Source organism: Miscanthus floridulus, chromosome 17 (assembly GCF_019320115.1).
Source record: "Miscanthus floridulus cultivar M001 chromosome 17, ASM1932011v1, whole genome shotgun sequence".
NCBI lineage: Eukaryota > Viridiplantae > Streptophyta > Magnoliopsida > Poales > Poaceae > Miscanthus > Miscanthus floridulus.
The window spans coordinates 103,875,750-103,896,309 of record NC_089596.1 but is presented as its reverse complement, the minus strand read 5'-3'; the positions used below and the strand labels follow the sequence as shown (position 1 = coordinate 103,896,309).

Sequence of the window (20,560 nt, the reverse complement as noted above, 5' to 3'; positions counted from 1 at the left end):
ATTGTGCTGATTGAGCAGAATGCCCACGGTTAGAAACTGCTTGACATTAAGCTACTTCTAGCTCTAGTACTTCTTTGGTTGTAACTGTGTTTTAGAGTAAGCCTCATTCTGATGATCATGTAAGCGTGCGCCTCACAGCCCAAAACTGACAGCTGGGAACTTAACAGATTGATGATTAAACGTAGTAAGTTTCACACACTAGGAGCACAAGTACTTAAAAGACAATAATGGGCCACAACATGCAGACAAATAGACGACAACTTAACAGACCATGACAGGTATTAGTTCCAGACATTACAGACCCATAACAGACAAATGACGGCCAACTTAACATGCAGGAAAAGAGACTACATCCATAACCCATAATCTTAATCCCTCCCCAAAGCAACCCAAAGCAGACACTTAAACTGGTTTCCAGACCTTCATGTGCAACTTCCTTACCATGCACATAATTCCAAAAGACATTCATGTGCAAGTTTCTTCCCATGCTTTTATCACCACGAAACATAATTCATGATCAAGACCTAAAGCCTATTCGTTTCGTCGTAAGCGATCGTGAATTATTTACTGCTTGCTGGTTTGGCTGGTTCGGTGTGAGAGAAAAATATTGTTTCAGCTTATAATCCATGATCGTATACGATCGTATAATCCATGATAGTATAGCACAGCAAACCGCGCCTCCAAAATGTGTGACAATGACATACTAGTACCAGCATCCTCATGCCTGAGCCCTCACCATGCCAAAGGGATCATCCAGTGATAAATCAATGGCAGCTTGGAAACTCCAGCGTGGGGTGGCAGCACAAAGAGCAATTTCACCGCTTCTGCCAACAGCTCTCTCTCTGAAGCCGCTCGCCTTCTCATCACTAAAAACAAAGCCGAGAGTCTTGAGAGCCTTCCCCTGTCTCATGATGTACCTGATAAAACCAACCCCATGACCTTCCACCAAGGACCCATAGAGCATAACAGTCTCCAGATGCGACTCGAGGCACTCACAAGGACTCAGGTGCACCCAGAACATCAAGTCATGTTCATGTATGCTGTCCGGTGTCTCGGATGGGGTGGGCATGATGTGAAGCGTCTCCAAGCGAGGAAAGCATTTCAGCAAAGTAGACAGCATCTTGGCCTCCCTATTGCACTCAAACTGAACCTTCACGGCTAGTATCTTCAAGCTTGGTACCATGTTGCTAGCACTCACTTTCATCCCAGCCTTGATGACAGTGCCACCGATCTCAAGCTTGTGAAGGTCGAGGTCGAGGACCCCGAGCACCTCCAGCCTCGGCACACGAACAATCTTGACGGGTCTCCTCTCAAGGATGCTCTGGAAGAGCAGACGCTCGAGGCTTGGGGCGTCTTCAATGATGACCTCGTCGAAGGACGACATCCACTCCACCGCGATCTTGAGGCTGTTGGAGGTTAAGTGGAGACGCGATAGTTCATGGTACGACATGACGAGAGAGAGGTGTTAGTTGATCTTTGTCAATAGGCCCAATGGTCTATTGGACCCTTGTCTTTGCTCCCTGATCGGGGGAGTCCAACCCTAATATGGTTGGTGAGCCCTTATCGCACAGCATGTATAAAAGAGAGGTGGGGATCATGGCTCGCACTATGAGGTTCAATGGAGCAGCCGCCATCCCACCTATAGTAAACCTAAACCGATCTAAAGCGTGCTGCCAGCGATGGGATGCCCCACCACCACCGTCGCCTCTGCAGGCCACGGGAACACCACTGGATCACCACCTCGTCTCCTCACCGGCCACGCCGAGCACCAGCATCTGCGAGGACTACACAGAGCCAGAGCTGTCTCTACATTGGACACCTACTATGCCACGGCACCGGCGTCTACGCTGCTGCTGCGTCGCAACAGAGAAAGGCGAGGAGGCTTACCGAATCCATGGTTACACACAGAGGTACACACCAATGATTCTAACAATGGTACCAAAGCCAGGTTACCAGTGTGTAACCCTAACCCTAACCGGGTAAAAGCAAAGAGGAAAAGAGACCGGGGGTGGCGTACATCACTGGAACCCAGTCACCACCGCCACCACGTGGGAGAAAAGATGTTGCATGACAAGAATAGAACAGATCCAGTTTGGATCTAAGGAAAGAAGAACAGAAAGGTGCCCCAAGCCTAACCCTAACTGGGTGAAGAGGAAGGGCCCTCAGCTCACAAAACCGAACCCTAACCCTAACTTGCATGAAGAAGGAGAAGGGAAGCGATTCGGATGAATTCCTAAAACAAAAGAAATCAAAAGAAAAGTGCAAATCACGAAACCCTAACCCTAGTACCCCAATCGGTTGAATCCATAGAAAGAAGCAGATTCAAAAGAAAAGAAGGGGAAGGGGATAATCTCAAAGATCTCGAATCAAACCAAAAGAAAACACGAATTGGGTTCAATCGAACCCTAACCCTAGATCCCCTTTTCGAGTGAACAAGCGAAAAGAAAAGAAAGAAGATACAAAAGCAAATCCGAAGGGGAAGAAGAAAAGGAACCCTAGATTCCCATTCGGATTGAACCCTAGAACAAACCCTAATTCCCCACAGTCGGTTTGGATAAGAGAAGAGAAATCCAAATCGAAGAAGGGGGAAAAGAGGAATGGACCTACCTCGTCGTGCGTCGGGGTGGCCCTTCGTCGGCACGGGAGAAGAAGAGCCGAGCCGGGGGTAGCTGCTCGCTGGGCTCGGCCAAGAGGGCGCCGTGGCCAGGCCGCTCGACGGCGGCGTGCTCACCCGTTGGGGAGCACGCGTGCCGGCGAGGGGGCCGACGACGGCGCCATGGCCGCCTTGCTCCACCGCCTTCGCTCACTCCTACCGTTGCGTTGCTCGGTACCTCGCTGCGTCTGAGAGAGAAAGAAGGAGAGCGGCGACAGAGAGAGAGAGCAAAGGAGCAAATGAGCTAGGGTTTTTCAGGCATCGGCCGCGGCGTCAGTTTTTATACCGAGCGAAACGCGCGGGTCGCCATCCAATGCTGGATGAATGGCTGAGATAGAGCGGGCCAGTTTTGGCCCAGACGGGGCGTGTGGCCAAGCGGGTTCGCCGGCCCAAGCCCAGGTTGCGGCCTAGGTGCGGGCAGCGTGTGGTAAAAGGAAGTGGACCGGGCCGTTTTCACTGGCTGGGCTGAAGAACAGTACGCTTTTTGAGTCAATTTTGTTTTTTTCTTTTTCCAGTAAAAGTTTAATTCCCTGGAAAATAGAAAATGAATCAAAAGAAAATTGAAAAAGTAATTTTTCCCAGTGGGTAAAATTCAAGAAATTGAATTATTTTTCCGCTGCTAAAGAGAAATTGTTTATTCTCCAGTTAATTTGTACCATCATGTTATTTAATTGGAGAAAAAGAAAGTTATTCCGCTGCTAAAGAAATAGTTGATTCTCTAGTTATTTTGAACCAATGTGGTATTTAATTGGAGAAAAAGAGTTTTGATATAGATTATGATGTTGTTATTTTCTGACCAATGTAGTTAATAACAATATCATAATTTTAATGATTTATGCATTAATTCTATTTCTGTCCAACGGTGATGTAGAATTAGTGTATAAGAACATATGTAAATTTTAATGATTTATGCATTAATTCTATTTCTGCCCAACGGTGATGTAGAATTAGTGTGTAAGAACAGTTGTGAAAGTTAATGCTTTATGCATTAATTCTATTTCTGCCCAACGGTGATGTAGAATTAGTGTGTAAGAATAGTTGTATGTTTTAATTTTGACCAATGTTGGAATCAAAGCATGCAAATGGTGTTATTTTTATGCTAAGAAAAGTTTTGACCTGGTTGTCATCTTGTCTAAGGTGGACTGGGTAGTCACCTCACCGTGTTCCACTGATCATGTGGCACCGGTGAGGGAGACAAACGAGAATGATGCCACTTGGGCAACTAAAGAGAGAGATTTTGAATCCCAAAAGATGTCCTATGACTATGAGCATAGGAAGTGGGAGCCTGCAATTGTGGGCTCAATCCCAGAGTGTGACACGATCATCGAATATCTCGATAGAATAAAGAGTCAGTTCACTGGCTCTTCAAAGACATATGCTACCTAGCTGATAAAGCAGCTGGTGATAGAGAGTCACTCTAGAAATGGTGGCATAAGAGAGCTCACGATGCGTCGTCGAAATTATGGCACTGTCGTTTAGGCCATATTTTGAGGGGGAGAATAGAAAGATAAGTTAAGAATGATATTCTTCCTTCATTAGAGCTATCAGATTTAAAACAATGTAGAGAATACATAAAAGAAAAGTATATAAAGAAAAGTAAGAAAGATGGCAAACGAAGTACAGAAATTTTATAGATTATTCACACAGATATCTGTGGTCAGTTTCCTATAAAGAGTGTGGATGGTAATAATTCATTCAGAACATCCACAAATAATTACTCCTATTATGACTATATTTATCCAATTAAAGAAAGAACAGAAGCATTGGATAAATTTAAGATATTAAAGATTAAAGATAGTCAGGTCTGACCACGGGGGAGTACTACGGTCGGCATACCCCATATGGCCAAGTTCCTGGACCTTATGCAGGGTTCTTACAGGAGAATGGCAAAGTAGCCCAGTATTCTATACCGGGCGAACCTCAGTAGAATGGAGTAGCTGAAAGACGCAATCGTACAATGAATGGATATGGTGCATAGTATGATAAGTTACTCCACCTTACAGTTGAGCCTGTGAATGGATGCGTTAAAACCGTCATTCATATTCTCAATAGAGTATCAAGAAAGTCGGTGCCTAAAACACCGTATGAGTTGTGGACAGAAAGAGTACCCTCACTAAACCACTTGAGTGTGTGTGGGGGAGCCCTGCCGAGGCTAAAGTATTTAACCCAAATATTGGGAAGTTAGATCCTAAAACAGTAAGTTGCCATTTGTTTGGCTACCTAGAAAAGTCAAAAGGTTTTCGTTTTCCACTGTCTAGAGAGACATACAAAGTTTGTGGAAACGAGACACGCTGTCTTCCAAGAGGACGAATTGATGAGGAGGAGCATGGTAGCTCTAGAAATTGACCTTGAAGTGAAGCGGACGTAAGCGCCCACTCTAATGATTCATGAGCCATTTTTCTCACTACCTGCTGTAGCTGCACCGATAGTGCTAGATACTGTGGTGCCAGCACCTGTTGTTATCCCACCTGTGGCAACAATGAATGACAATTAGGAACTTGTTCTTCAGGATCATATAGAACCTATTGCCACACATGAGGGGGAGCAACAACAGCCTCAAACAGAAGATGTGCCAAATGTGAAGGCCCCTAGAAGGTCTCAAAGAGTTAAAAAAATTAGCTATTCCTGCTGATTATGAAGTGTACAACACTAAGGAATTTCAAATGGAGGATGATCCCACCTCATTTGAAGAAGCCGTGAGAAGTGATCATTCATCAAAGTGGCTTGAGGCCATGGAAGATGAAATGAAATCAATGAATGTCAATAAAGTTTAGGATTTGGATATAATTCCTAAAGGAGCTAAAACAGTAGGCTGTAAATGGGTCTACAAGACAAAACTTGACTCTCAAGGGAATATAGAGAGATATAAAGCGTGACTTGTGGCAAAATGCTTTATGCAAAGAGAATGAATTGATTACAATAAGACCTTTTCTCCAGTCTCATATAAAGATTCCTTTAGAATCATAATGACATTAGTGGCACATTACGATTTAGAATTATATCAGATGGATGTAAATACGGCATTCCTCAACGGGGACTTAGACAAAAATGTTTACATGGCACAACCGAAAAGTTTTGTCATGGAAGGAAAAAAACTGAACGAGATGCCGCCTAAAGAAATCCATTTATGGATTAAAACAAACTTCAAGATAGTGGTACTATGCAAAGTTTAAGAATGAGAAGTTTATCTTCCTTGTCCTGTATGTGGATGATATCTTACTTGCTAGTAGTGATGTCAGTCTACTACTGAAAACAAAGAAGTTTTGTCCTCAAAATTTGATATGAAAGATCTTGATGAACCTTCGTTTGTTCTAGGGATCGAGATTCACCGAGATAAAAGTAAAGGGGTATTAGGACTGTCACAAAAGGCATACATAGAAAGAATCTTAAAGAAATTCAGTATGCACAAATGTAGTCCCTCACCTGCTCTTATAGTCAAGGGCGACAGATATGGGGATTTTCAATGCCCTAGGAACCAATATGAGCTCAATCAGATGGAAGTGGTTCCATATGCTTTAGTTGTCGGAAGCTTGCAACATGCTCAAGTATGTACGCGCCCTGACTTGGCATTTATTACCGGGTTTTACTTGTCAGATTCCAGAGCAATTCTAGAATAGAACACTGAAATTGATAAAGAAAGTCTTACGTTATTTACAAGGAACGAAAGGCCTCATGATAACGTATAGAAGATCTAATTCACTCCACATAGTGGGAAATTCAGATTCTGATTATGCGAGAGATGATAGAAAATCCACGACAGGATAGTATTCACTCTCGAAAAGGGGAGCTATTTCATGCAAAAGCTCAAAGCAAACCGTCATTACATCATCCACAATGTATGACAGTTTATAACATGTTATGAGGCAATGGGCAGGTGAACTGACTAAAGAAGTTCATACCCGGTTTGAAGGTGGTTGACGATATCTATAGACCACTTAAGTTATACTGCGATTATAATCTAGCAGTACAGTATGCTCACAACATAAGTCAAGTGGTGCTACCAAACACATTAACATAGAGTATTATGTTGTGATAGATAAAGTCCAGGATCAAGTCATAAGTCTTGAGCATATAAGTACAAAAAAGATGCTCACGGATCCGCTTACAAAAGGCTTACCACCCAACATGTTTAGAGAACATGGTGTTCAGAGAACATGGTGTTCAGAGAACATGTAGCTAGCATGGGTTTAAGGGAAAGCCTAAAATTCCTAGACAAAAGAAGGCCCAAAGATAAGTATCTATTTTAGAACAGAGTAGTGTGTTGTAGTGTTAAGTCTATCAGCAATAAACCGTGACGATGAGACATGCTCTATGCGCTAATCTGTAATGGAATGAACAAAAGTAAATGAAATTGAAAGATGGTAGTAAGATCAAGGGGGAGAATGTTAGTTGATCTCCACCAATAGGCCCAACGGCCTATTAGGCCCTTGTCTCTGCTCCCTGATCGGGGGAGCCCAACCCTAATATGGTTGGTGGGCCTCTGTCGCATAACACATATAAAAGAGAAGTGGGGATCATGGCTCGCACTACAAGGTTCAACGAAGCAGCCGCCATCCCACCTACAGTAAACCTAAACCGATCTAAAGCGTGCTGCCAGCGACGGGGTGCCCCACCACCGTCGTCGCCTCTGTAGGCCACGGGAACACCACTGGATCGCCACCTCGTCTCCTCACCAGCCACGCTGAGCACCGGCGTCCGCAAGGACTACACAGAGCTAGAGCTGTCTCTACACTAGATGCCTACTATGCCACGACACCGACGTCTACGCTGCTGCTGTGTCGCAACAGAGAAAGACGAGGAGGCTTACCGAATCCACGGTTACACACAGAGGTACACACCAACGATTCTAACTTGGGGCAGTGTGCGAGCAGGGACTCGAATTCTTTGTTGCGGACGATGCTGTGGAAGAGGCCGAGCTCTCAGAGGTCGGGGAACACATGCGGGTGCACAGCGGTCATCTTGGGGAATTTCCATACGCCGAGGTAGAGACGGTCGAGGGAGGCACAGCGGAGGATGTCGTCGGGGAGCGACATGTCGAGCGGCCATGGGCGGTTGACGAGGATGAGGTCCTGGATGTCCTTGTCGGTGAGGTCCACGACCAAGTGCCGGAGCGTGTACTCGTGCGCGTAGAAGGAGACGCGGGTGACGCGCACGCCGCGGACAGGGCCCGAGTGCACGGCCACGCAGCGCGCGAGCGTGCACACGACGGGGACATTGTTGGTCCTCTCAGCGCTGAGGAGGTGCACGTCGTCGAGGAGGAGCGGGGTCCTGGCCCACACACGGCGCCAGTGCGTGGAGAGCGCGATGGTGCGGCCGGTGTCCTTGGTGGGGAGGCGGTGGATGATGTCGGCCAGGAGCGTGTCTGGGAGGTGGCCGATGTAGTCCTCGCCGTCGCCCAGCGTCGCCATGAATGGGAACGCGTCGTGGTCGTCGGACGACCCGGACTTAGAGTCGGAGGAGGTGAGCGAGAAGCGGTCGTCGCCGGAGTCGGACTCGACCTCGGGGACCGGGATGTAGGGCGCGGGCAGGAGGGACACGAGGAAGGGGACGATGCAGTCGATGCGCTCTTGAGCGGATGGGCCCTCCATGGAGTTGAAGCCCCGCTCCACTTGCGCGTACGTGGTGTAGTCGCCTTCGTCGCTGTCGCTGTCCATGGCTGCGGGCGGTGGGCGGCGGCCAGCGAGGGTTAGGGTTCTACCTTTTGAGAGACGGGAGCAGCGGAGAGCTCCCCAGTTGCGTGTGTGTGTGACTAGGGGATTAGGACGAGCGCTCACTTGTAGGAAGCCTGATCAGCGAGCCGTTCGAGATCAATCGCTATCCCAAATCCCCTTGCTCAATCGGCCGTACGATCGGGACTTAGCGGTGGGGATCTGCACAATAGCGGCAGTTCACAACAGTTTTACAGCCGAGCCCCTTGAACTAGCCTGTATTACCATTGCACAATCTTTTAAGCCCCCACCGCGGCGCCGCCAACCCGGAACCAGAACAATTGCATTGGTGTTTCGCCGCCGCCGCAAAAGAGGCGGCCGCTGTGGAGTTCAAGGGAGGAGGAGGCGCCATAGAACTACTATAGATCGGTGAGCCGAGGGCAAGATGGGGATATTCTTCAGCAAGGCGGAGCCACCACCGCCGATGGTGTTGGTGCCGCCGCTCTTCGATTACCCTCCCATCACCGCCCGCACCAGGTTCATCGCTTCCTCTCTCCCCTCCGTTCTGAACCCTCTGCTTTGTGTTAAGGCAGGGAAGCCAATTGGTTGGTAGCCTCACTCTGCACAAATCTCGGCTGGTGATTCAGCCGTAGACCTACACTCTGCATAACTACTCCACTTAAACGGTTGAATGGTCGTGATTAATCATGCTTCCAAGCAATCATGCTTGATTGCTCGCATAGCGTGAAATAGAACTGTGGACTAGTGAAATGCGTCAGATCGTTAACATCAGTTAGTTGTAAGGTTGTGCACTTGTGCGTCTCAATTTTGGTAGCTTGCTTTTATCCTTGGATCACGCACATCTCTAGCAGATGCATTTTCCTGCGCACCTTTACAATTAAGGTTAGTTTTAGTCTTCCTGGAAGGATGAGACATTGCCACATTGCACTTGGGGTTGTGCTTATGTCAGCCTTGGCCCTTCATTGTGCTTTACTTAAAGCAGTGCTAGTCTTGAACATGCAGGATGGCGGTGCCAGCATATGAACTAATGTTTGGGAAGCTCTCGCTGCACAATCTGTTTGAGGACTACTTCGATCAAGCTGGGAATATGACCTCAAGGATCATGTTGAAGCCGCTGGAAGATCCTCACGTTGATTTGATCGCTACTGTATCCTGTCAAACATTATCTGTCATTTCTGCTACCGTCTTCTGTGTCTTTACCCTTTCAATATCATGGTACCTGTCTATTCAGGATATAATTGGTGTTAAGTGGATCACCAACTGAGCACCATTATTAGCGTTTTTTATTTGTTCATGCTGCTATCGTTTTCTTTCCTTTTCATTTATCTTTCTTTCAAAGAATCATCATTTCATATCTCTAGTTGTCATCGACATGGCCTTGTTATTAGAACATCTAGTGACCTATTGGCATCTATTCTGGAAAGGACACTCTGTTGATGTTCCCTGTGCTTGTGTTTCAATTATGATAGCATAGTCTTGCCTGGATGTTGCATAGTGCCACAAACTGAGGTCTTCACATATATATTTGTTGATATTACAGACAACCTTGTGCCAGATTTTGAAATGGTGCCTTTAGTGCAATCGCATGTCCATAAAGCCACTTATTTGCTAGCAGTTTTGTAGAATGGTTATAGCTGCTGCAATTGGAATCTTAAGAGATTTCCTTCCAATTCATCCATATGTAAATATTTTATTACTTCATGAAAAGCTTTTTCCTACCTTAATGTCACTAGGTGTTTGCTGCTGCTGATAAAAATAGTGGAACAGAAGTAAAAGGGGATGCTCTATTTCGCTGGCAGAGGTGGATATTCATAGCTTCTAAACTCTTCATATAGTCCAACCTTTGTTATACTAACAAAAACACTTCACTTTTTTTAGAGAACTGGATGACCCCCATACCTTTGTGGACCTTCTTGTGTCAACTTCAAATCCGTAAGCACTTTCTTGCTCGATGGACTATAATAATGTTTGTCAGCATTTTTATGTATGAAAAACACGTGAATAACAATTTGCCAATCTCCTTCTTTTGCAGCTTGTTGCAGCTAAGGTCATGTGCGTATGATCCTAAGTATCGTACTGGTGCCTTTGGAACACTACCTTTGCTAATGGGGAACAGGTAGGCCATATATCTTGTTTCTGTTTCCAAATAATGCAAGTGTTGTTAGATAGTTTTCCAGAAGCTTTAATGTTGGTTGTTGAAGATTTTTTTTCTGGTCCAGTGTTAACTATATTTTATTCTGTTAATATAATTAGAAATGATCACAATGAGGGAGCTATGTTTGTCTTTTTTGCAGGGTGTGTTCAGAAGATTATGGGGTCGTGGGTGTAAGATATGGTTCAGAGAATTTATCTGTTGGGGCATCCTTTGTGCCAATTCCTTGTATACATCTATCTACTGCTAAAACACCTCTTTTCTTTTCTATCTTTTTGTTGGTGGCTTGCTACCCCAACTTGCTCAGGATTAAGTGCCTTTGTTGTTGTTTATTGAATTTTGATTAAGGATGATATAACAAGTAGATGCACCTCCATAGTTTTGAATCTATTTATGGGGTGTTTGGTTGGTGGAATGATGTGGTCCATCATCTCACTCTCTAGTTTTTTGTTTGGTTTGTCGAATATGATCCATGACCAACCCATTCCTCACAAGCTAATAATTAGTACTAATATAAGGAATGGGGTCATTCCACTAAATTTGAGGAATTGGCTCACGATGCATCACTCCATCTAGGATAAGTTGATTCCTCAAACCAAACACACTGTTAATGTATTGGATTGTTCCTTAATAATATTCTTATGTGGTTATGTTCAGGTCTAACATGCCATGCTCATTCTTTTCTTTGCAGTATCCCGTGAGGTACCCTTTGGTGCATGGTTGGTTGGGAGAAAAGGGAGCTTAACTGCAGGAGTACAATACAAGCCACTTAGTGAGTGTTACCAGGCTAAATGGTCCAAAGTTCTATACTTTAGATGGATATATGACTCTTAAAACATCAATTCATTGTTTTGCATTTCTTTGTCGTATTCACCACTGAAGGTACTAGCATGTTGTTTGTGTACTGTTGTTTGTAAGCTGTAGATGTCTTTTGGCATTGAACTGCAACAACCAAAATAACAAAGCCTTTTAGTCCTAAGAAAGTTGTCACTACTGTAAAGATGTATCAGGCTTTGAAGTTCTCTACAATTACTATTTCTATTAGATCTTCTAATCTCTACATAGGTTACCCTAACATGCTTGGGATAAAAGGATTTGTTGTCATCGTCGTTGCTAAGTTCCAATATGTTGTTGAATGCTTTCTGCCTTCCCTGCTAGCAGATAATACATGTGGATGTTTATTATTTTTATATGTTTTGAGCCTTCTGTTTTTGCTGCTAACACTTATTCTCTATCCTGTCTGTTCTGCAATAGGTGGCAGCAAACATCCTATGCCATTTACAGAACTGGAGAACTGGAATTGTGCAATCATTATGGTGTTGGCTCAACTAGCCCGCTCAGCCCTTCATTCATTTTCTCCCTGGAACTTGCCAGAAGTACACAGGTTTGCTTTATAATTGTACATATTTTTCAATAAGAAATCTTCAGATAGTTTGTTAGTTTGCAACTGCTATGATCTTTTAACAAGACTATAAACTATTTGCTGCCTCTGATGGAGTGATGAATTTTTTGTGCATGGATTAAGATATGTAATTTGCAAAGTAGCTATATACTCATGATCGTGATTTATCTAAGAACATTATCGATGCATAAGAAAATGTTACTATTTTGCTTTTTATTTGCGTATTATATGCACTTTGAGTCTATAGTTTACACAATAATGTATGAGCTTTAAAGGTTGCTGCTTGATCTCATTTGTAAAATTTTGTAGATTCATAGGTGTCAAAGAACTCAATTATAATCACACTGAAACATGCAATGAATAATGAGCTGGATGGATATGCTTTCTTTTATTCTTTTGTGTGGGGTTCAAATGGTCAACTATTCTTTTAGAAACTATTAGTTACTTACGGGCTAAACATAAGAAATTACAACACTGACATAAGTCAAGCAGTTACCAATGATGCTAGCTAAAGAATTTCTCTATCTAAATAATGCTGGCTACCTCGAATTGAATTTTTTTCCCTTAATGTGCAGCTAACCACATCATTCTATCAAAAAGGGCATACCCAATGCAGAGAGCTCCCGCTCTGTGCGGGGTTTTGGAAAGGGTGTCAGTGGCAAGCCTTACCCTCGCCTGTACAATGCGAGGAGACCGTGACTCGAACCCGGGACTTTCCGGTCACAGGCGGTAAGACTCTACTGCTTGCACCAGGCCCGCCCTTCCACATCATTCTATCAGCACCTGGTTTTTTCAAAGAAGGGTAAGGGCAGTTCTTTCATTTTATATTTGCGAAGAGTCCTTGTCCTTTCTTATTACACTGTAACTACAGTTGAGATTCAGGTTACATGTATCTGCTGCTGTGTAATTGAGGTCCACGTCCACCACTATTAAACTGAAGCTGAACATGTCATTTGCGTTGTTGTTCCATGTCATTGATTAATTGTATTTAAACCAATACATGTCATCAAAATGGTGTTTTATGGTCCATCATATATTTTTTATTAGAGGAGACTATAGGGGGACTATAGATTGACTTCCACTATTTTCCTTATTGTGCTCGTAGGATGATTTTTTCCCCCTAATAAGGACACTTATCTGTTTTACCTTTTTTCTGGTTTAGATACATTTCAGTAGTAGAGTTCTGCCATATAGGTTTCTGAATTGAAATTTATGTGAGAGTATGCATGGCTTATGTTTATCAGGTGAAAAATCCTTTTGAAGATGATCAGGTTGTTGGCATAACAAACTACATCGACTTTGGACTTGAGTTGGCTGCCAGGTAAGCCTATAGTGAAGGAATATGCTTTGTTCAAAATCAACCCAACTGGCTAACTACGTTTTCAAACTGTGCAGGGTTGATAAAGATAAAGTGCATGGGGATGGCAACTCCTTGTTTCAGTTGGCTGCAAGTTGGCAAGCTAACAAAAACTTTCTACTAAAGGTTAAATATATTTATTTATCTGTTAGGCCTTTATTTTAGAAAGGATGTGTGTTGCATTTCCACCTTGCACTGCACCATGTGCATATCTCACCTTAACAATTTAAGAAAGTTTGTTTCGTCTAAAAATGAACCCAGCATATAGACCAGTAATGTTTTCTAAATCTTCATATATGTAATTTATCACTTTACAAATTATGGCACTCTGGAATTTTTTAAGCCATTTAGGTGAAATAAATATGTGGTGCTTTAAAAGGTGGAATGGATTGGCACACCCTCACCTCTAAACTGTCTCAGCACTTCTTCAATTGATGTACATTGCTCTTTGCTTATCAGGGAAAGCTTGGTCCTTCCAAGTCTTCTGTAGCTCTGGCATTCAAATCATGGTGGAGACCATCCTTTACATTTAGTGTAACAGGTATTCAAGCAATCGAGCTTTTGTATTCTTTTATCTTTTTCTTAAAAGCAAGATCCAGTACATCCAGATCCATGAATACTGCTTCAGTAAAAGCGTTATTTTCAGTCTCTTTGATCTATTTTTCTGTACAAATTGGTAATTGCTAACTGAGTGATATCCTTCTAGTATGTACTATTTCTCACTCTGCACTTAGAATTTGAAGTTTCTTCCATAAAATGATTTTAATGTAAGCATGGTGAGAAGCACAAACTTAATGGCTATATGTAGTCTGGAAATGTTACTTTACTCGGTTATTATTATATGGCATTTGGTTATGGTTTACTCCAATGTCAAGGGCCTTGGTGTCTAGGGTAGGAGGCCCTCGGCTACAGAGATTGTAGCCGCAGTCCGTCGTCTTCTCCGGTGAGGTTATGCCCCCCTTCCGCAGGCTTAGATGAGAGAACGAGAGAGATTAGGGATAATAATCTTCCTTCCCTTTGACAGTCCGGTTACAAGACTCAAATAGCCCTAAGGCTAAACTAACCATGCCTACAATTAAGGAATAAATAAGGAAACTAATCTCTTCTTTCTAATCTTAGCCACTCACGGTGGCTTCCCTAGCCGCGTGCTGGGCGCGCTCTGTGGCTCGAAGCACGTCACGCGCGCGACGGCGTCTCGCGTACGTGTGTCCCCACATGACATCTCTCCCCTCCTCGGAAGACAGCTCGTCCTCGAGCTGGAAGTCTGGGTACTTGGCGGTGAAGGCGTCGGCGTCTTCCCAGGTTGCCGAAGCCGGGGACTCGCCCTTTCACTGGATCAGCAGCTGGCGCACCCCGCGGGCGAGGCGCATCTTGACGGCATGTTCGGGCTCAGGAACCACCGCACCATGGTGAACAGCAGGCAGGGCCGGTGGAGCATCTGGCGGCGAACCATGGAACTTCTTGAGGAGGCCGATGTGGAAGACGTCGTGCAGACGAGCTCGGGGTGGCAGGGCGAGGCGAACCGCAACGTCGTTGAGGAGCTCGGTGACGCGGTAGGGGCCGTAGAAGCGTGGCCGCAGCTTGTCAGTGATGGTCTGTGGCAGTGAGGACGCCGCGTGCTGCCGGAGGCGTAGAAGTGCCCAGTCCCCCACCTGATACGATACATGGCGATGTGCCTTGTCATAGTGGCGCTTTTGGACCGCCTGTGCTTGCCGAAGTCGGGCGCGGATGTCAGCGAGGAATTCATCCCGCTCTTCCAAGGTCTTGGCGACGGCGGCCACCCTAGTGTCTCCGGGCTCATATGACCGGATGGATGGAGGATCACGGCCGTAGACGACGCGGAAGGCATGTCCTGCAGTGACGTTTGGTAGGCGGTGTTGAAGACGTACTCCGCCCACGGAAGCCACTGGAGCCACTGCCGCGGCCGGTCTCCGGTGAGACATCGCAGGTACATGATGATGACGCGGTTGGTCGACTCGGACTGCCCATCAGACTGGGGGTGAAAGGTCGTCGTCATGTGCAACTTGGTGCCAACTAGCCGCATCAGCTCGCACCAGAAGTTGGAGGTGAAGACCGTGTCCCGGTCCGACACGATGGACTGTGGCACGCCATGGAGGCGGACAATATCGGCGAAGAAAGCCTGGGCGACGGACTCCACGGAGTACGGGTGGGACAGAGGGATGAAGTGGTAGTACTTGCTGAACCTGTCCACCACCGTCAAGATGACCGACTTGCCCCGGACACGCGGCAGTGCCTCAACAAAGTCTAGGGCGATGTCAGTCCAGACTCCGTGCGGCACGGGCAGCGGTAGAAGGAGGCCGACCGGATGTAGATGCTCCGACTTGTAGCGCTGGCACATAGGGCATGCCCACACCCAATCCTGCACGAGCTGTTTCATGTTAGGAAAATGAAAATCCCGCCGCATCTAGTGCAGCGTGCGCTGGACGCCTTCGTGTCCCTCCGCATGGACTGCCGCCAGGAGCTCTGGTAACAAGGGCGAGGCCGGGGGAATGTACAACCGCCCACTGTACTAGATCAGCCCATCCACCACCGCCCACGGCAGAGCTCTGGAGCCCGCAGCGAGCTCTTCATGCATGGCGACGAGGGCCGGGTCAGTAGCTTGTGCTTGGCGGAGCCTATCAATGAAGTCGAAACGTGGGGCCGAGAGCGCCAGGATGGTGCCCTCCACCGGCGTGTCCCGATGCGACAGCGCGTCCGCCACGGCATTGGCCTGGCCCGGCTTGTACTCGACGGCGAAGTCGAAACCGAGAAGCTTCCCTACCCAGTGATGTTGAGGGATCGTCGCGAGCCTCTGATCGAGCAGGTACTTGAGGCTATAGTGATTAGTCTTGACGACGAAGCGGTGCCCCCACAGGTACGGTCGCCAGTGCCGTACAGCGTGCACGAGGCCGATCAGCTCTCGCTCGTACACCATGAGCGCGCGATGGCGGGGCGCCACCGGTCGACTAAAGAAGGCCACAGGGTGGCTGTCCTAGACCAGCACCACCCCGAAGCCGTGAGACGACACGTCACACTCGACGATGAAGGGCTTGGAGAAATCCGGCATGGCGAGTACTAGGGCGGTGGTGACAGCAGCCTTGAGCGCGTCGAATGCCGCCGAGGCCTCCCCTGACCAAGAGAACCCATCTTTCTTGAGGAGGGCAGTGAGGGGTGCTGCGACGGTGCCGTAGTTGTGCACAAACTTGCGGTAGTAGCCCGCTAAGCCGAGGAAACCACGGACCGCGCGGGCCGAGCGCGGCGTCGGCCACTCCCGCACCGGTTGCACCTTGGCCGGGTCCATGGCGACGCCCGCCTCAAAAATGACGTGGCCAAGGTACGCGACGGACGCGCTAGCGAAGGCGCACTTGGCGCGCTTGAGGAAGAGCTAGTGCCGTTGAAGCTCACTGAGGACGGCACAGATGTGGCGTAGGTGATCCGCCCAAGTCTTGCTGTAGATTAGTATATCATCAAAAAACACAAGAACGAAACGACGAAGGAACGGTCGGAGTACGTCGTTCATCAGCGCCTGGAACGTTGCCGGGGCATTGCACAGCCCGAACGGCATGACGAGGAACTCGTAGAGGCCGTCGTGGGTTCGAAAAGCGGTCTTGTGGACGTCGGCCGACCGCATCCGCACCTGATGGTACCCGGAGCGAAGATCGAGTTTGGTGAAGAAACGCGCCCCGTGGAGCTCATCAAGCAGCTCGTCGACGACGGGGATCGGGAACACGTCCTTGACCGTAAGCGCGTTGAGGGCGCGGTAGTCGACGCAGAAACGCCACGATCCGTCCGGCTTCTTGACGAGGAGGACCGGTGATGAGAACGCGGAGTCGCTGCGACGGACGATGCCTTAAGCGATCATGGCGGTGCATTGCCGCTCCAATTCGTCCTTGTGGGCCGCTGGGTAACGATAGGGGCGAACGGCCACGGGCAACGCACCCGGCTTGAGGACAATGCAGTGGTCCCAGGCGCGCTGTGGTGGTAGGCCGGAGGGCTCGGCGAAAACCCCTTCGAAGGATGCCAGCAGTTTGTCGAGGAAGTCCGCCGAGGCTGTTGTGGCGGCGATAGTCGGTTCCGGGCGCGCCGCCACATCGGACCAGCACACCTCCTTGCCCTGGCGTGAAAACAACATGGTGCGCGCCGTGAAGTCCCACGTGATTGGCCCCAGGGTAACCATCCACTGGGTTCCCAGGACGAGATCGTATCCTGCCAACGGCATGACGAAGAGGTCCACGTGGAACGCCTCCCCATCGATGGTGATCGGCGCTGCCACAGGACGCCCGGGCACTGGATCTTCTCGCCATTGGCCACTGTGGTGGTGAGGCGTGGCTTGGACTGGATGGGCAGGTTGGTGCGGCGCGCCGCCTCCTCGGCGATGAAGTTGTGGGTGGAGCCGGTGTCGAGGAGGGCAGTGAGGGTCACCGCGCGCAAAGTCACCCGGACCTGCATGGTGTCGCAGAGCTGCACGTCGGCGACCGCCTGCAAAGAGAAGACCGGGGCCTCCTCCTGGTCCCCATCCAATGAGGCGTCTTCGGCGTCGGTGAGCGTCACGCCGTCGATGTAGAAGATGCGGCGGCAGACCCGGTTATGGCCACGCGAGTACTGTTCGTCGCAATTGTAGCACAGCCCAAGGTGGCGACGTTCCGCCTGCTCCTCCAGAGAGAGATGTTTCACCGGTTTGGTCTCCATCTTGGCGGCGGCGGCGGCCGCTGGTGGTGGTGCAGGGAGCGCGGGGTGCTGAGGCGGTGCTGGAAGCAGGCCGCGGGGCGCTGACCGGGCAGGAGCCGGGGCCGCCTTGTCGAGCTCCATCAACTCCACTTGGCGGGCCAGACTCATGGCGGCCGTGAGCGACTGCGGGTTGTGAATCCGCACCGCGTGGCTCAGCGGCGGCAGGAGGCCCCCCGTGAAGAGCTGGACGCGCTGGGCTTCCTCAAATGGACCGGCGCGTGGCAGGAGCGCCTGGAACCGGTTCTGGTACTCCTCCACAGAGCCCGTGCGCCAGCACTCGGCGAGCTCGTAGAGCGGCGCGGAGTGCAGGGGCGGCCCGAAACGCAGGTGGAGGAGATCCTTGAAGCGGCTCCACCGGGGGGTACCCTCATCCTCCTGGAGTTGGATGTACCACAATTGGGCGACGTCCTCCAGATTGTACGAGGCCATCCAAACCTTCTCCTCCTCCATGATGCGCTGCTGATGGAAGTAAGATTCACAGCGGTAGACAAAGATCAGCGGATCGGTCGTGCCATCATAGCGGGGAAAATCCATCTTCTGAAATCTCGGAGGGCGGTCGTTGTGGTGCTGGCCGTCAGCACTACCGCCCGGGCCAGACGATGAAGAGGATTTCTCCTTGTCCTTCTTCAACGTCGCGACGTCGGACTGCAGGGAGGCGATCGTGCCGGTGAGGCTCTCGATCATCTTGGCGATGTCGGCGTTGGAGGGCTCCGCCATGGGCGATGTGATGAAGCTGGCTGATGGTGGATATGGTGGTGGACTGGTTGGTGGCGCGGCGGCTGTGGGGAAAGCGGCGGCGGCAGATGGGTTGGCGGAGCGGGAAGAAGAGGATCGGCGTGACCGTGATACCAGGTTGTCAAGGGCCTTGGTGTCTAGGGTAGGAGGCCCTCGGCTACGGAGATTGTAGCCGCGGTCCGTCGTCTTCTCCGGTGAGGTTATGCCCCCCTTCCGCAGGCTTAGATGAGAGAACGAGAGAGATTAGGGATAATAATCTTCCTTCCCTTTGACAGTCCGGTTACAAGACTCAAATAGCCCTAAGGCTGAACTAACCATGCCTACAATTAAGGAATAAATAAGAAAACTAATCTCTTCTTTCTAATCTTAGCCACTCACGGTGGCTTCCCCAGCCGCGTGCTGGGCGCGCTCTGTGGCTCGGCGCACGTCACGCGCGCGACGGCGTCTCGCGTACGTGCGTCCCCACATGACATCCAATATTAAATTTGTATGCTTTTCTACTCCAAACAGGACATGACATAAGTATAATTTTGGAGAGCTGCAAAATATGACTTGTCTCTCTACTTTTGGTGTCACTGGCTGCATTGACTCCCTGTTTCTGTTTACAGCTGTGAATGATCATTCAAAGGGCACAACATCATATGGATTTGGCCTTCGTGTTGAGGATCTTAGACAAGCCAGGTTCTGTCAATTGTGTCTCGTGACTGAATCATTCTCTCTACTACTATATTTAAAAAATGTTGTTCTGCGTACAATTTGCTCATGAACATTAACGAAATGCAGTTACCAACGAGCTGATCCAAACTATGTCATGCTGACACCAAGCAAGGAGCACTTGGCTCCAGGTGTTTTGCGCGAGTACGGGAAGCGGCCCAAGTTCCAGACACAGATTGATTCGGGCAACTACGATCATTTGCCAACAGAGTTGAAGCCTCTTGGCAGGATATTCTAACCGTAGGCTGACACTCTGCGGCGATTAGTAGGAGCCTTTGCGGCAGAGCCTTGTAAATCTTAGCCATCTTAGCCCTTAGACATGCTGCTGTAACCAAATGGAATTCCACACAACGAAAGTCCTGACCATGACAGAGCGCGTTGCATCATGATAGCTGCGTGCGTGACTTTTGAAAGTCAGAAGAATCCAACTCTTCTTGCATTTTGTACTGGGGTGGATGATGATATGATTCAGTACACAGACGGTCTTGAATCCTTATCCATATAGTATCATCGAATCGCGGTCCAGTGGATGGACTGCAATCACCTGGTCACCTGGATGTATATACTATTATTGCCCATCGAAGTGTACTTTAGCTTGTTCAACATGTCGAGGTTGAAACTCACAATCACCTGGATAATGTTCTTCTCCTACACTGCATCTAAACTAAACGCAATCTATTCGTGGTTCAAAGTTGTATCTCTTCGAGTCCAGGGACCATTGACGCCCACAGCAGATATGCATCAGTGTCAATACAGTATAATTCTAAAATATGGAGAGGAAAAATTGGTTGGAGACGTAGCCCAAGAAGACACCTTCAGGATCTACTATAGATTCATGATGATACGTATACGCGGACATTATTAATGCCTAAAAGCTGTACTTAGACGAGCTATTGTACTCCTCTTAAGTTTATGCAATATTCGCATGCCCGTAGAAGTCAATGTGCTTGGCTGATAAGTCATGGCTGAAAATACTATTAGTTGATTATTGTAAGAAAAAAACATTATTTATTAACTGAAAAAATCCGGTTTATAAGCCAGACGAACTCTAAGCTCCGCAGTTTCTGGATGGCGACAACCACGTGGCCACCGGCCACCACCGGGGGTTTGGACTCGCAAGAAAACCATGCCGGGTCTCGATAAATGTGAC

General features: G+C 48.1%; 2 pseudogenes; one reads left to right on the top strand and one right to left on the bottom strand.

Moving 5' to 3' along the window:
• Nucleotides 1-642: 642 nt before the first annotated feature.
• On the bottom strand, nucleotides 643-8,367 carry LOC136514763 (F-box/LRR-repeat protein At5g02910-like; annotated as a pseudogene).
• Nucleotides 8,368-8,642: 275 nt separating this feature from the next.
• On the top strand, nucleotides 8,643-19,904 carry LOC136516122 (uncharacterized; annotated as a pseudogene).
• Nucleotides 19,905-20,560: the final 656 nt, after the last annotated feature.